At 38.5% G+C, this 15324-nt stretch overlaps 1 long non-coding RNA gene across 1 annotated transcript; it reads left to right on the top strand.

Moving 5' to 3' along the window:
* The first annotated feature begins 1449 nt into the window (after window positions 1–1449).
* Window positions 1450–4148, top strand: LOC145804165 (uncharacterized). Its single transcript, XR_014345790.1, has 2 exons — window positions 1450–1516; window positions 3790–4148. It is a non-coding gene; the product is annotated as an uncharacterized LOC145804165 (long non-coding RNA).
* The last annotated feature ends 11176 nt before the right edge of the window (window positions 4149–15324 follow it).

Below are 15324 nucleotides of genomic sequence, written 5' to 3'. Positions count from 1 at the left end.
TTCCAATCACTTTAATACTGATCCTTATAATCATGAAATCAACAACGACCTCACTCTCTCAGCTTGAACTACTTGAAAAGATAAAATTGCAACAAACCATTAAAACTTGGAATAAAACACAATATTGACTCATCCTATACAGTTCTAATTACTGGATAATGGGCCAGCATACTTTGCTAAGTTACTTAATGGGTAAATTACACTGCTCTCTCATAAGGTTTGGGTTTATTAGAACAAGTCCCACTAGTTTCATGAAATTATATTGAGCTTCACTGACATAGTTAGTTCACCAACAGACCTAACATAAATGTTGAATTTGTAATTGCCCTCTCATAAAACAATCATTTTACACCAAAAAATGACTTTACCTAATTTCCCTCTTCTCTCTTCTCTGCCCATCTTCTTCCTCTCTTTTTTTTTTCTATCATATTCTCTCTTCTCCATCGTTCTCTTCCCCTCTCCCCCTACCATCGCACGTCAATAATATATTCTTTATTCAAGAATTCAAATAAGGTGATGATGTGCCTCAATTTGGTGCTCAAAAGATGGAACCACCTAGGAGAACTAGCCAAACTTATTGACAAAGAACATTTGAAAGGTGAATGGGAGGGGAAAACAGTTAGATTATATCCCACATGGCTGTTGATCTAATAGGAATCACCCATCTTGACATTCTTGCTTCAATCACACCCTTTTTTTTTTTTAATATATTTTTTCTTAATGTGGAAAGCAGAACTGCTCTGTACTGATATAAGGTGGAGTGCTGAAATTTGCTGTGCTGAAATTTGCTTTGCTGTGCTGTGCTCTGTTATGTTTGTTGGAAATCTTGTTTTGCTGAGTTGTTAAACTGATTTGAGCTGGAAATTTGTGGGCTGCTGGAAGTTTATGGATGAATCTGTTGTGTAAGGTCCATGTATGCAAAGTTTGCCTTCCTCTCTGCTGTGTCTGCTGTGCTTGTTCTGTTCAGTTTTCTGTTCTGTTTTTGGTTCTCTTTGTCTGTGTTCTATTCTTCTGCTTTTTTTTTTTCCTTTCGGGTTTGGTTCCTCACCAAACTCCTTCCCTTTATTTGATGTAATCTCATATCTTGTATGATTTTCCATCTATAAAGGTTCCGCTTTTTTTTGCTGATAAAAAATAAATAAATAAATAAATAAAAGAAGAAGACCTTCATATGGTTGTTTATTGACTTGGAAAAGCAAATGATAAGTAAGTTCCATCAATCACCAAATTAGAAAATTAGTTTCCACATAAGATTTTCTTAGAATACAACCAAATTTATTTTTTTGCTGTGTAGTCTGAAATTATGTGGCAAAATCTTGATAGATATTTTGTGTATCGGTGACCCTTTTAATAATTTCATCATATAACATTCATTTCATGTCCACTCTCCATTGATTTCATGTATAGTGCGATTTTAATTTAAACTTTGATTTACAATTCAAATGTTATAGGTTATTGGCTAATGCAAAGAGATAAAGAAGCTGCAATCATTCGTTGGTGGCAATTACTACATCAAGTAAGCTTTGACTATATTTTAGGGCATTTTTAATTTATTTATCAAGTTAGTCATTTTAGTTTCTACACCTATGATCTTGAAACTATATAACCATATTAAATTTAATAAACACCGATGATCTTGAAACTATATAACCTTATTAAATTTAATAAGTCTAGTTGTCAAAAAAATGGGACTAGATACGTCATTTAGACAAGTCAGGGGTCAGACTCGAGTGAAGAGCATAGCATGTCTCATAGCTAACAATGGTGGTAACAAACTTCATCAGAGGAATCTTATTGACAAACACTTTTGTAAGTATATTTTTCATAATTTACTTTTCAAATCACTACAAGCATTTCATTTAATATGCTTGGTTGTGTTGAACAAACGGGACCTCGATTGGATCAACGGTTAGAAAATTAGAAGGAAAATTGTAAAACACAAGACTTAAAAGGCCCGTTAGGGGGCCGAAATTGCGAAATGACCACCGGAACCACCGAAACTTGGCACGGACAGCTTGTTTAAGCCTAAATAGACTTGTAGAAAAAAACGGGACCTCTATTGGATCTCCGGTTAGAAAATTAGAAGGAAAATTGTAAAACACAAAACTTAAAAGGCCCGTTTAGGGGCCGAAATTGTGAAATGACCACCGAAACCACCGAAACTTGGCACAAACAGCTTGTTCAAGCCTAAATAGACTTGTAGGAACAAACGGGACCTCGCTTGGATCTCCGGTTAGAAAATTAGAAGGAAAATTGTAAAATACAAGACTTAAAAGGCCCGTTTGGGGGCCGAAATTTTGAAATGACCACTGAAACCACCGAAACTTGGCATGGACAGCTTGTTCAAGCCTAAATAGGCTTGTAGGATCAAACGAGACCTCGATTGGATCTCCGGTTAGAAAATTAGAAGGAAAATTGTAAAACACAAGACTTAAAAGGCCCGTTTGGGGGCCAAAATTGCAAAATGACCACCGAAACCATCAAAACTTGGCATGGACGGATTTTTCAAGCCTAAATAGACTTGTAGGAACAAACGGGACCTCGATTGGATTTCCGGTTAAAAAATTAGAAGGAAAAATGTAAAACACAAGACTTAAAAGGCTCGTTCGGGGGCTGAAATTTCGAAATGACTACCGAAACCACCGAAACGTGGCACGGACAACTTGTTCAAGCCTAAGTAGACTTGTAGGTGTAAACAGGACCTCAATTGGATCTCCGGTTAGAAAATTAGAAGGAAAATTGTAAAACACAAGACTTAAAAGGCCTGTTCGGGGGCTGAAATTGCGAAATGACCACCGAAACCACCGAAACTTGGCACGGGCAGCTTGTTCAAGCCTAAATAAACTTGTAGGAACAAATGAGACCTCGATTGGATTTTCGGTTAAAAAATTAGAAGAAAAAATGTAAAACACAAGACTTAAAAGGCCCGTTCGACGGCCAAAATTTCAAAATGACTACCGAAACCACCCAAACTTGGCACAGACAGCCTTTTCAAGCCTAAATAGACTTGTAGGAACAAACGGGACCTTTATTGGATCTTCGGTTAGAAAATTAGAAGGAAAATTGTAATACACAAGACTTAAAAGGCTCGCTCAGGAGCCGAAATTGCGAAATGACAACCGAAACCACCAAAACTTAGCACAGATAGCTTGTTCAAACCTAAATAGACTTGTAGGAACAAACGGGACCTCGATTGGATTTCCGGTTAGAAAATTAGAAGAAAAAATGTAAAACACAAGACTTAAAAGGCCCGTTCGGGGGCCAAAATTTCAAAATGACTACCGAAACCACCCAAACTTGGCACAGACAGCCTTTTCAAGCCTAAATAGACTTGTAGGAGCAAACGGGACCTCTATTGGATCTTCGGTTAGAAAATTAGAAGGAAAATTGTAATACACAAGACTTAAAAGGCTCGCTCAGGAGCCGAAATTGCGAAATGACAATCGAAACCACCAAAACTTGGCACAGACAGCTTGTTCAAACCTAAATAGACTTGTAGGAACAAGAGGGACCTCGATTGGATTTCCGGTTAGAAAATTAGAAGAAAAAATGTAAAACACAAGACTTAAAAGGCCCGTTCGGGGCCCAAAATTGCAAAATGACCACTGAAACCACCTAAACTTGGCACGGGTAGCTTGTTCAAGCCTAAATAGAGTTGTATGAGCAAACAACACCCAATTGAACTTCCCGTTACAAAATTAAAATCAAAATTGTGAAGTTCATATCGAGGTTTTTTTTTTTTTTTTTTTTTGTCAATCTAATATTATTTTTTCTTTTTTCATATGACAGATTGGCAATGGTGGAAAATAGTTTGGGCTGCATCAGCAGATTTGATTTTGCGTTTTTGAAAATATTTTGACATAGGATTTTGGTAAATGATTTATGGATCAAATGTTTAGCATCAAAATATTTGGTTTTGTGTTTTTGCAAATATTTTGACATAGGATTTTAGTAAATGACTTGTTGGTTAGATGTTTAACATCAAAATATTTGGTTGTAATTTTGAAAATATTTTGACATAGGATTTGGTAATGTATTTATGGGTTTGATGTTAGTAGTTTGTAAGTACTTTGGTATGCATGTTTTAGATTGTCAGAGAATTGTAATTATGTTTATTGGGATTTTTCATAGCTATTAATTTTGAATTAGTATGAATGTCTTGCACAGGTGTATTATTATTTACATTACATTTGGTATATATTGTGCACAGGAAAACAGGTGTTTTGGATTATTTTGAACAGGAAAATTATTAAAATCAAAATTTGTGTACTGAATTTTTAGTGACGGGTGGTATTTTGGTCGCTGTTAATATATTTGGCGACAACATATTGTTTTTGTCGCTAAAAGTTAGTGGTTATTCCAAGAACTTTTAGCAACCAAAACTTACTCGTCGCTAAAAATGTGATTTTTAGCGACCAAATTAATTTTGTCGTAAAATAGTACTTTTGGCGACGTATTTATTTGTCGCTGAAACTACATAGCCTATCAAAATTTTAACCTTTTAGCAACAAATTGTAATTTAATAGCGACAAAATATATGATTTTTGGCGACCAATTTTGCTTGTCGCTAAATGTTTACCTACGGTGACAATTTCTGATTTCGTTGCCAATACTTTTAGTGACAGGCCTTTGGTGACAAGTTGTATATTTGTCGCCGATTCTTTTGGCGACGGAATTTGTACTTTTGGCGACAAATTTTTGGGTCGCCAAATGTGTTTTTTGTCGTAGTGTTTTTTTGTTTTTACAGAATTTTTTTAATATTTTGAGCAATTTTTTTAATTTTTAGACATACCTAACATAAATATACCTAAAAAGGTAAAAAAAAATTGAAAAAAACCTTTTAAAAATTCACTAAATACCAAAAATATATATAAAAAAAATACGAGAATTCAGTACATTTTTTATATTTTTATGTATTAATTAATTTTTAAAAATATTTTTTCACAAATTTTTTACTTTTTAGATACATCTAAGTAAGGTGCATCTAAAAAAGTAAAAAAATATGTTTAAAATTTTAAAAATATTCACTAAAAACAAAAAAATACGAAAATCAAAAAACTCGATTTTCAAAAAACTCAAACCAAACACAATGAATAAGATGTAATAAGAGTAAAATAAAATTTTAAATAATTAAATAGAGCGTACTTAAAAATTGAAAGTACTTAATAATTTTTTTTGGGTGTAAATAGAATACCCCTAAGTTGTTTTTGTGTTTGCTTTATATTCTAATTGTTTACACGACCAAAAAAAAAAGTTATTGAACAAAAATTTAAAGTTATTAAAAAAATAAAAGATTAATTACCTAAAAGTTCTATTTATAAACGTTATGGTAGTTCAGGTTCTATCTACATTTTTTTGAACCAATAAGTCCTATTTAGTAAAACTGAGAATATTATCAGTTTTTCCAAAATTTTAAAACTAAGAATATTATCAATTTTTATAGTAATGTTCCAGATAATTGTTTCACTACCTGATGAAAAAAAAACAGAACATAAGATTAAACATTTTTGCCATTTTACTTATTGGTTTGATTCAACTATCCAATAAAACCAAGAATATTATTAGTTTTTTCTAGTTTTAAAACTGATAACATTATTTCAGTATGTTTGGTTTGAGTTTTTTGAATTAAGTTTTTTGAAAACTGAGTTTTTTGGTTTTCGTGTTTTTTTTAATATTATTTTTAGTGAATATTTTTAAAATTTTAAACATTATTTTTACTTTTTTAGATGCACCTTACTTAGATGTATCTTGTAACGCCCTCAAAATAATAACATTAAACCTATCAAATAAGACATTCATTGACATATGAAATAACCACATTCTTCTATTCATCAGAGTTTCATTACATAAGTATTACATGTTAACAACAAAAGCAAATGCCCTACGGGCTTACAGCTTTCCAAGTTAACACTTGGTTACAACAAAAAGAGTACTAACTCATTTACACATTAAGCCCTTGGCTTGAATTTACATGTAATACATCAAAAACAAAACGACAAAAGTATGTCCGCCTCTAGCCTCCCAAGCTATGTCCTTGGAGGTGGCATGCTACCTGCACCTGAAAATGATATTCCCATATAGGGTAAGCCACAGCCCAGTAGAAATACACTAAACCAACCATGAACAATGACGAAAAGATTAGCAATTGATAGATGGCCAACACTGATACATCCACATAAATCACATTTTATGTCATACGACTTATGAGTCCAAGTTACTTTTCATTTTCCCTTTTTCAACAGATAAGCATATTAGCTCTATCATTATTTCAACAGATATGCATAAAAACTATATCCCACATTCACAGATAAGCATATAAGCTGTATCCACATTCTCAACAGATATGTATAACGACAATATCCCACATTCACAGATAAGCATATAAGCTGTACCCATACTTCACAAAGATAAGCATATGAGCTCTACCTTCACTTCTCTAGACAAGCATATGAGCTGTATCTACGGAGTTCATCCCCTATCTTCTCCCAACACTATCCGGTTTAGAGGTACATCCCCTATCTTCCCCTAAACCGCGGAGTACATCCCCCATCTCCTCCTCTACACATAACGTATACAAACACATTGGTTCTATATACAATCACTCAATACATACAGTTAATGTATTCTAACAACCGTCAATTTTCATGACACATTCCATTGATTAGTTTCCATTTGCCTAATCATCATGCATTGTCTACAACAATCACGACTATCCTCCACCGATAGCCCAAAGCAATTATTTCTAGACAGAAAATAAATGCACAATGGATATTCAATCAACATTTCATTTCCTCATTTCTCACAATTAATTATCCCAATTAATCAAACAATGTAATTAGGTCATTATCCATAATTGACATTTCAACCCTTAGGTTCCATTTTCACCAATGATTCAACATTTATTCCATTTCTCTATGCCAAACATGCATCTAGGTTTATTATGAATAAAACCCCAACTTTTGTAAAATAACACAAAAGCCCCAAACTTTCACCAAATTACCAAACCAACCCCAACATCTCAAAATACTAAAATTTAAAGACAAAATCCATAGAGAGGAGTAGGATATCCCTACCTCGAAGTTTGAGCCAAAAAGGAGATGAAGACTCGAAGATCAACGTGCTCCAAATCCAAACATTTTCAGATTAAGTCGAAGCTCTCAACGCCCTCTATCTTTTTAACAAAGGCCCTAGGCTAGATTCACACTCTAGGGAGATCAAATCTTAGAGAGCGTGTAAGTTTAGAGAGAGAGAGTCTCGGATCTAGGGTTTGAAAGAAAAATAAAGTGAAAAACTGATGTTCAAAAACGCTACTGTCCGCTGATATAAAACACGCTCACTCGAGCGAAGACTCTATCGCTCGAGCGACCAGACACAGAAAACTCTCGCTCGAGCCAAGAAGTTCTCGCTCGAGCCGAAAACTCAGAAGTGCGCTCGAGCGAAAGAATGCTCGCTCGAGCCAACAACTCAAACCCTCAGGTCTGCAACCAGAAGCACGCTCGAGCGACAGACTTCTCGCTCGAGCGAAGAACAAACCAGACCGCTCGAGCGAAGAAAACTCGCTCGAGCCAAGAAATGCAACTCTCAGGTCCAGAACCAGACGCAATCGCTCGCTCGAGCGAAGCCACTCTGGCTCGATCCACCAGACACGAACTCAACTATCGCTCGAGCGACCAACTCCTCGCTCGAGCGAAGGTCCAAAAAATCTGGGCAGCAGCACTAGGCTCCCAAACACAACCAACCTGTAACAAACCTGCCCAACACATCCTATAACTCAAAATACAAAGTAAAAAGGATGCAAACAAGATAATAAACAACTACCAACATCCACGGACACATGTCCGGATCACTGTACAACAAGGGTAAACCCGGGAATCTAAAAAGTAAAAAATTTGTGAAAAAATATTTTTAAAAATTAATAAATACGTAAAAATACAAAAAATGTACTAAATTCTTGTATTTTTTTTTTGTATTTTTGGTATTTAGTGAATTTTTAAAAGGTTTTTTTCAATTTTTTTTTTTTACTTTTTAGGTATATTTATGTTAGGTATGTCTAAAAATTAAAAAAATTGCTCAAAATATTAAAAAAATTTAGTAAAAACAGAAAAACACGAAAAATAAGAAAGTAGAATTTTCTGAAAAGTGTTTTTGAAAAATGTTAACTAAGCATAGTGAAGTTTTTTCATTTTTAAAGTTTTTTTTTGTTGCTAGTTTTGCACATCAATGTTCCATCATCATGCTCCTTTATGGACACAAAATTTTCAGTTTTGCACAAAAAAAAATCAGTTTTTTTAATTGTTTGAAAAAAATTTAGTTTTTTTTTTTTTTGTGCACATAATTGTTTTTAATTTTTTCAATTTGAAAGTTGATATTTTCAGGTTTTGAAAATTAAAATAAATGTCAAATCATCATGTTCCTTTATAGATAATTATAAATGATGAATAATCATTGTTTGAAGAATAATTCTGACTATTCAAAATTTAATGGGACTTAAAGGTCCAAAAAATCTTGATTAGGACTTAATGCAGCATAAGTTCATAAATTAGGACTTGTGCGCAAATGCTCAAAAAATTAAACTAGTTGCACCACCGTATTACTTGAGTAATATTGTTCTAGAATAATTCTATATGTACTAATTAATATACTAACTAGTATACTAACAGATGATGTGATATAATTTTAAAGGTTATAAGTATTTGTAATTTGTATAATAGGTAGGGTCAGTAATAATTGTATAACACTAGTTAGTACACTAGTGTGTACATTAATTGATGCATGTAGCATTACCGTATTATTCTAGCATGTTTAATTACAAAATTGGGTAAACAGCTTCAGTTTTATATTGAATTAATCCTTCTACCTTTTTTCCTTTATTTTTTTTCCTTTTATAATTAAATACTTTGTATAGGAAATTTAATCAAATAAACAATCCAATCCACAATTTAAAACGCAATAATCAATTCAAATTTTAGAGATTTTAATTTTCCTGTGAAGTTAATGAACAAATGAAGAAAAATAGAATGATTCAAAATCTGAAGAATAAAGAGAGAACCTAAGACAGTTCAATTTTAGAATAATGAATTGGGTTGACAAGAAGTTTAGTAAAGTGAAATTAATTATTAGGCAAATTATGCAAATGGTCTCTGTAATTTATACGATGTGTCAATTTGGTCTATGTTATTTTAATTTGCTCGATTTTGCCCATTAATTTAACGAATTGTGTCATATTAGTCCAATAAATAACAACTGTTAGGTTTGGTGGACGAAAACTCAAACGATATGTCAATTTGGTACCTGTAATTTACACAATGTGTTACTTTGATTAATATTAATAAAAAATTTATAGTGATCCCGATTTTTCCTCCATTGGTTATTATGTTCCGGACTCGGTTCCGTGAATGTCTGTGGTTGTATATGTTACATTTCCGTTCTTTAATGCTTTGTATTTGAGTTTTAGGATGTGTTGGGCAGTTTGTAACAGGTTGGGTGTGTTTTGAAACAAATGGTTGCTGCCCAGTTTTTGGTGTTTTCGCTCGAGCGAGCTCTGTGTTTTAGTTCCTTCGCTCGAGCATGCGTCTGCGTCTGAGTTTGGACCTGAAGGTTGTGTTTCTTGGCTCGAGCAAGCTTTCCTTCGCTCAAGCGAGCAAGCTGTATGTTTTGGGTTTCTTCGCTCAAGCGAGGACTCCTGCGCTCGAGCGTGCTTCTGGGGCAGCATGAGGGTGTTGGTCAGGCCAATGTGGCCGAGCCAGTAGGTCAGCAGGCCATGGACGCCTTAGCCCGCCAGATGACGGGAGCATTGAGGGAATCCATGGACATTCTCAGAGTTGAGAATCAAGTCCAGGCCCATGTTGCCGAGGTAGGGCCTTCTTTTTTGAAGAATGAGTTTTTCCGGTCTAATCTGGATGAGTTTCTGGGGGACCCTAAAGAGCCACTGAAGGCTGATGAGTGGCTTGAGCAGATAACGAAGGCGTTTGAGATGCTTGGCATTGAAGACAGAGGCTTGAGGGTGACCTTGGCGTCTTTCCAGCTGAAAGGAGATGTGGGTCAATGCTGAAAGTTTGTTCGGGGACGTATTGGTGGGACTTAGGAGGCTTTCGTCGATGCCTTCCAGGAGAAGTTTTTGCCTTCCACTGTTAGGGAGAAGTTGAGGGATCAGTTTTGTCGGCTCAAGCAGCTGAATACACTAGTGGCCAAGTTTGAGGCCGTATTTACCAGTTTATCGAGGTTCGCACCTGAGTTGGTGGCATCTGAGGAACGCTGCTGTCTTGAGTTTGAGAAGAAATTGAGGATCGGACTCCAGTTTCGAGGGGCCAGATCCATGACTAGGGAATATGGGCGCCTTTTGCAGGCTGCGTCCCATCTTGAGACCATTATGGAGGCGAAGGAGGAGAGGATGAGGGGCTCCAAGAGGAGTCAGGAAGGCCAGGGAGATGGTAAAATGCAGAGGGGTTCTAACCCTCAGCAGTCCCAGGGTGCATTTGCGAGATCTACCTTTCTAGTGCCGAGTACAGGCTATGGGAGAGGTAGTCAGGGAGACTTTACTTGTTACAAATGTGGTCAGCTGGGCCACAAGTCTCCAGCTTGCCCGCAGAGGGGAGGAGGACAGAGAGCAGCTTCATTTTCGGCTCGTCCTCAGAGCCAGAGTCAGGGCAGAGGCCAGCCACTTTCTTGTTACCAGTGTGGTCAGGCGGGGCACTTGAAGAGGTTTTGCCTGCAGTTGAGTGGCACATCTGGTGCATCTAGTTCGAGGAAGACTCAGAGCCATCAGCTAGCTCAGTCAGTTCAGGCCTTGAAGGCCAATCAGGGAGCCTCTTCGGCTTAGTCTGTGCAGCAGTCCTATGCTCCGAGAGGTGAGCAGGTAGATCAGAGACCTTCAAGGCGTGTGTATGCTGTTACTGCGCATGATCTTGTACCGGCTCCATCTATTGTCAGAGGTACCTTTTTGTTTTGCAACTCGGTGCATCCCATTCCTTTATATCTGCTGCATTTGCATCTGTTTTAAGGTTGGAGTTAGCGCAGTTAGCATCTCCTATTTGTGTTATATCACCTGTTGGGGGTGAATTTATTTTGAAGCAAGGGTGTAGAGGTTATGATATTGAGGTCACCGACCGCCGACTTCCATTTTGTTTTGTAGTTATGGCCATGTCGGGTTTTGACGTGATTTTGGGTATGGACTGGTTATCGTCATACCGGGCTGTTATTGATTGCTACCGCCAGAGGGTGGAGTGAGCTTACCACCAGTGTATGATCCGCGAGGGTGGAGTGAGCTTAGTTGTCTTCTCGCTAGCTGTATGAGTAGTGAGTGTGACGAGATCCAGGTTGAGTTGCCGAGAGTGGTTTGTGAGTACTCAGACGTCTTTCCCGAGGATCTTATTATTTTACCACCTCATCGAGAGATTGAGTTCTCTATTGACTGAGTGCCTGGCATAGCACCGATTTCCATGGCACCGTATCGTTTTTTCCTAGCCGAGTTGAGTGAGTTGAAGATTCAACTCCAGGAGTTGCTAGATAAAGGCTTTATCCGCCCTAGTACTTCGCCGTGGGAAGCACCGGCCCTCTTTGGTAAAAAGAAAGATGGGGCTTTGAGAATTTGTATCGATTATCGGAAATGGAATCGGGCTACGGTTAAGAACAAGTACCATATGCCCTGTATAGATGATCTGTTTGACCAGTTGAAAGGGTCCCATTGTTTCTCTAAGATAGATTTGAGATCGGGCTACCATCAGTTGAGGGTCAGGGGGGGAAGATATCCTGAAGATGGCATTCCATATGCGGTATGGCCACTATGAGTTTCTGGTGATGCTTTTTGGGCTCACCAATGCACCGGCTGTGTTTATGGACTTGATGAACCAGATCTTCCGGGAGTTCTTAGATCGTTTTGTGGTTGTTTTCGTGGATGACATTCTGATTTATTCACGTTCTGAGGAGGAGCACGAGGAACACTTGAGAGTGGTGCTTGACTTGCTTAGGGCCCATAAGTTGTATGTTAAGTTTGGAAAGTGTTAGTTCTGGCTAAGAGAGGTAAAATTATTAGGTCACGTGGTATCCGAGGAAGGGGTGACTGTAGATTCATCCAAGATAGAGGTAGTGCAAGATTGAGCACAGCCTAAGAGTGTTTTTGAGATCCGCAGTTTTCTGGGATTGGCCGGTTATTACCGTCAGTTTGTGAAGGATTTCTCCAAGCTAGCTTCACCGTTGACTAGATTAACTCGAAAAGGGGTCAAGTTTGTACAGAGTGAGACTTGTGAAAAGTCGTTCCAAGAACTTAAAGTTAGACTTACCACCGCTCCAGTTTTGATTATTTCGGAGAGGGGTTTGGGTTGTGCAGTGTATTGTGATGCCTTACGAGAGGGTTTGGGTTGTGTGTTAATGCAACAAGGGAAAGTGGTAGCCTATGGCTTGCGGCAGTTAAAAACACACGAGAAGAACTACCTTACACATGACCTAGAGTTAGCAGTTGTAATTTTTGCCTTGAAGATTTGGAGGCACTACCTGTATGGTGAGAGATTTGAGGTGTTCTCGGATCATAAGAGCCTGAAATATCTGTTTACATCGAAAGACTTGAACTTGAGGCAGAGAAGGTGGATGGAGTTTATAGAGGATTACGACTTTGAGTTGCATTACCATCCGGGGAAGGCCAATGTTGTGGCCGATGCCCTTAGTAGGAAATCCATTAGTGATATAGCTTGTATAGCCATCCGGGAGTGGGAAATGTTGGGTGCACTTGGCGAGTTTGATTTGCTTCTGGGAGAATCTGTTGAGTCTGCGGCCTTATTTTCTATAGTTGCGCAGCCTACACTTGTGAATCGAGTATTAGAAGCACAGAGAAGTGACCTTGAGGTAGAATCCCTTCGGGAGAAAATCTCCAGTAGAAAAGTTGAGAAGGGTGTGACTGTGTATCCTAACCTGAGTGTGAGGTACCGAGATCGTTTGTTTGTGCCGCAGTCTTGCCGAGAGGAAGTATTCCGAAGTTTTCACCATTTACGCTTTGTTGTGCATCCGGGAGGCACTAAGATGTATCGTGATTTGGGTCGCCAGTTTTGGTGGCAGGGTATGAAGAAAGATGTGGCAGTTTTTGTGTCTATGTGCCTTACTTGTCAACAAGTGAAGGCCGAACATCAGAGGCCAGCGGGTTTGTTACAACCCTTGCCTATTGCCGAGTGGAAATGGGAGCATGTCATGATGGACTTCGTTGTAGGTCTTCCAAGGACTCAGCGGGATAGTTATGCTATTTGGGTGGTCATAGACTGGTTGACTAAGTCAACGCACTTTATTCCTATGCCCGTGAGAGATTCGGTAGATCATCTTGTCGACTTGTATATTCGGGACATAGTAAGGTTGCACGGGGTCCCAGTGTCGATGGTCTCAGATAGAGATCCGCGTTTTACTGCTAGGTTGTGGCAGAGTTTGCAGAGTGCCTTGGGCACTAGATTGACCTTTAGCATGGCTTATCACCCTTAGACTGACGGGCAGTCCGAGCGCACTATTCAGATCCTTGAGGATATGCTTCGAGGCTGTGTCCTTGACTTTAGTGGGTCATGGGAGAGGCACTTGCCCTTAGTGGAGTTTGCCTACAATAACAATTTCCAATCGAGTATTGGTATGGCACCATTTGAGGCCTTGTATGGCCGACCGTGTAGGTCTCTAGTGTGTTGGGCCGAGGTGGGTGATGCACCTTTGTTGGGCCCGGAGTTAGTTCAGGAGACGACGGAGAAAGTTAAACTTATCCGTAAGAGGCTAGTTACAGCCCAGAGTCACCAAAAGCGTTATGCCAACCGTCGGAAGAGACCTTTGGCATTTGAGGTGGGTGATCACGTCTTTCTGAAAATATCACCTAGGCGGCGTTTGATGAGGTTTGGGAAGAGTGGGAAGTTGTCCCCTCGGTTTAGCGGCCCTTTTGAGATCCTTGAGAGGATTGGTGAGGTTGCCAATCGTTTAGCCTTGCCGCTGCAGTTGTTCAGAGTGCATGACGTGTTTCATGTTGGTATGCTTCGGAAATACGAGCCGGATCTGTCACATGTATTGGACTGGACCAACTTAGAGGTTGATGAGGACGCCTCGTATGAGGAGAGGCCAATGCGGGTCTTGGATAGACGGGAACAAGTGTTGCGAGGCAAGACAATACCCTTGGTAAAAGTTTTATGGAAACATCATGGGGTTGAGGAAGCCACTTGGGAACGTGAGTTGGATGTCCGTGAGAAATATCCAGACTTGTTTGTTAATGTTTAACCATGTATTGGAAACTTTGTTTTGTTGATAAACTCTAAGAGCATTGTATATGTTTTGGTTTATGGAAGTATGGTAACTGTTCAATACATCTCAGAAATGGAAGTTTAATTTAACATTGTATATGTTGAATGTGTTATAGAAATGCAAATATATCATTAACATTGAATATGTTATGGGATTGTGAAATATGTTGATTGGGACTTGTTGAAATTCAAGGAAATTCATGTTGAGAAAATGTATCGTAAATTGCCTCTTGAAAAGAGATGGGATGACCGGTAATAGGTCAGGATGTTGAATATTGAATTGTAATATTGTTAAGAATTGAAAAATCACAATTTCGAAACTTATAACTAATTTCGGGGACAAAATTCTTTAAGGGGGGGAGGTTATATCGATCCCGGTTTTCCCTCCATTGGTTATTGTGTTCCGGACTAGGTTTCGTGAATGTTTGTGGTTGTATATGTTGCATTTCCGTCCTTTAATGCTCTGTATTTAAGTTTTAGGATGTGTTGGGCAGGTTTGTAACAGGTTGGGTGTGTTTTGAAACAAAAACCTCGATCGAGCGAGCTCTGTGTTTTAGTTCATTTGCTCGAGCCAGGGTTCCTTCGCTCGAGCATGCGTCTGCGTTTGAGTTTGGACCTGAAGGTTGTGTTTCTTGGCTCGAGCGAGCTTTCCTTCACTCGAGCAAGCGAGCTGTATGTTTTGGGTTTCCTCGCTCGAGCGAGGACTCCTGCGCTCTAGTGTGTTGCTGGGTTGCAGACCTGAAGGTTCGTGTTGTTGGCTCGAACGAGGCTTTCTGCGCTCGAGCGAGGTCCGTCTGTGTCTGGTCGCTCGAGCGACCAATCCTTCGCTCGAGCGAGCCTTGAGTATATCAATTCGCAGCAGCGTGTTTTTATACACTTTTTCACTGTCTTCTTCTTCAAAACCCTAGATCCGACTCTCTCTCCCTCTACATACACCTTCTCTCTAGAAATACACTTGGTTCTTGGGTGTGTCTACTCTAGTCCTTTTGTAAAAGTGTGGAGCTTGGTGTGGGCTACGTTTTGATTCGAAAATCATTGGGTTTGGAGCATCCTGAGTTTTCTTCATCTTATCCAT

The sequence above is a fragment of the Camellia sinensis genome, chromosome 12 (assembly GCF_055761805.1).
Source record: "Camellia sinensis isolate YWXY chromosome 12, ASM5576180v1, whole genome shotgun sequence".
Lineage (NCBI taxonomy): Eukaryota > Viridiplantae > Streptophyta > Magnoliopsida > Ericales > Theaceae > Camellia > Camellia sinensis.
This window is presented reverse-complemented; position numbering and strand designations above follow the sequence as displayed.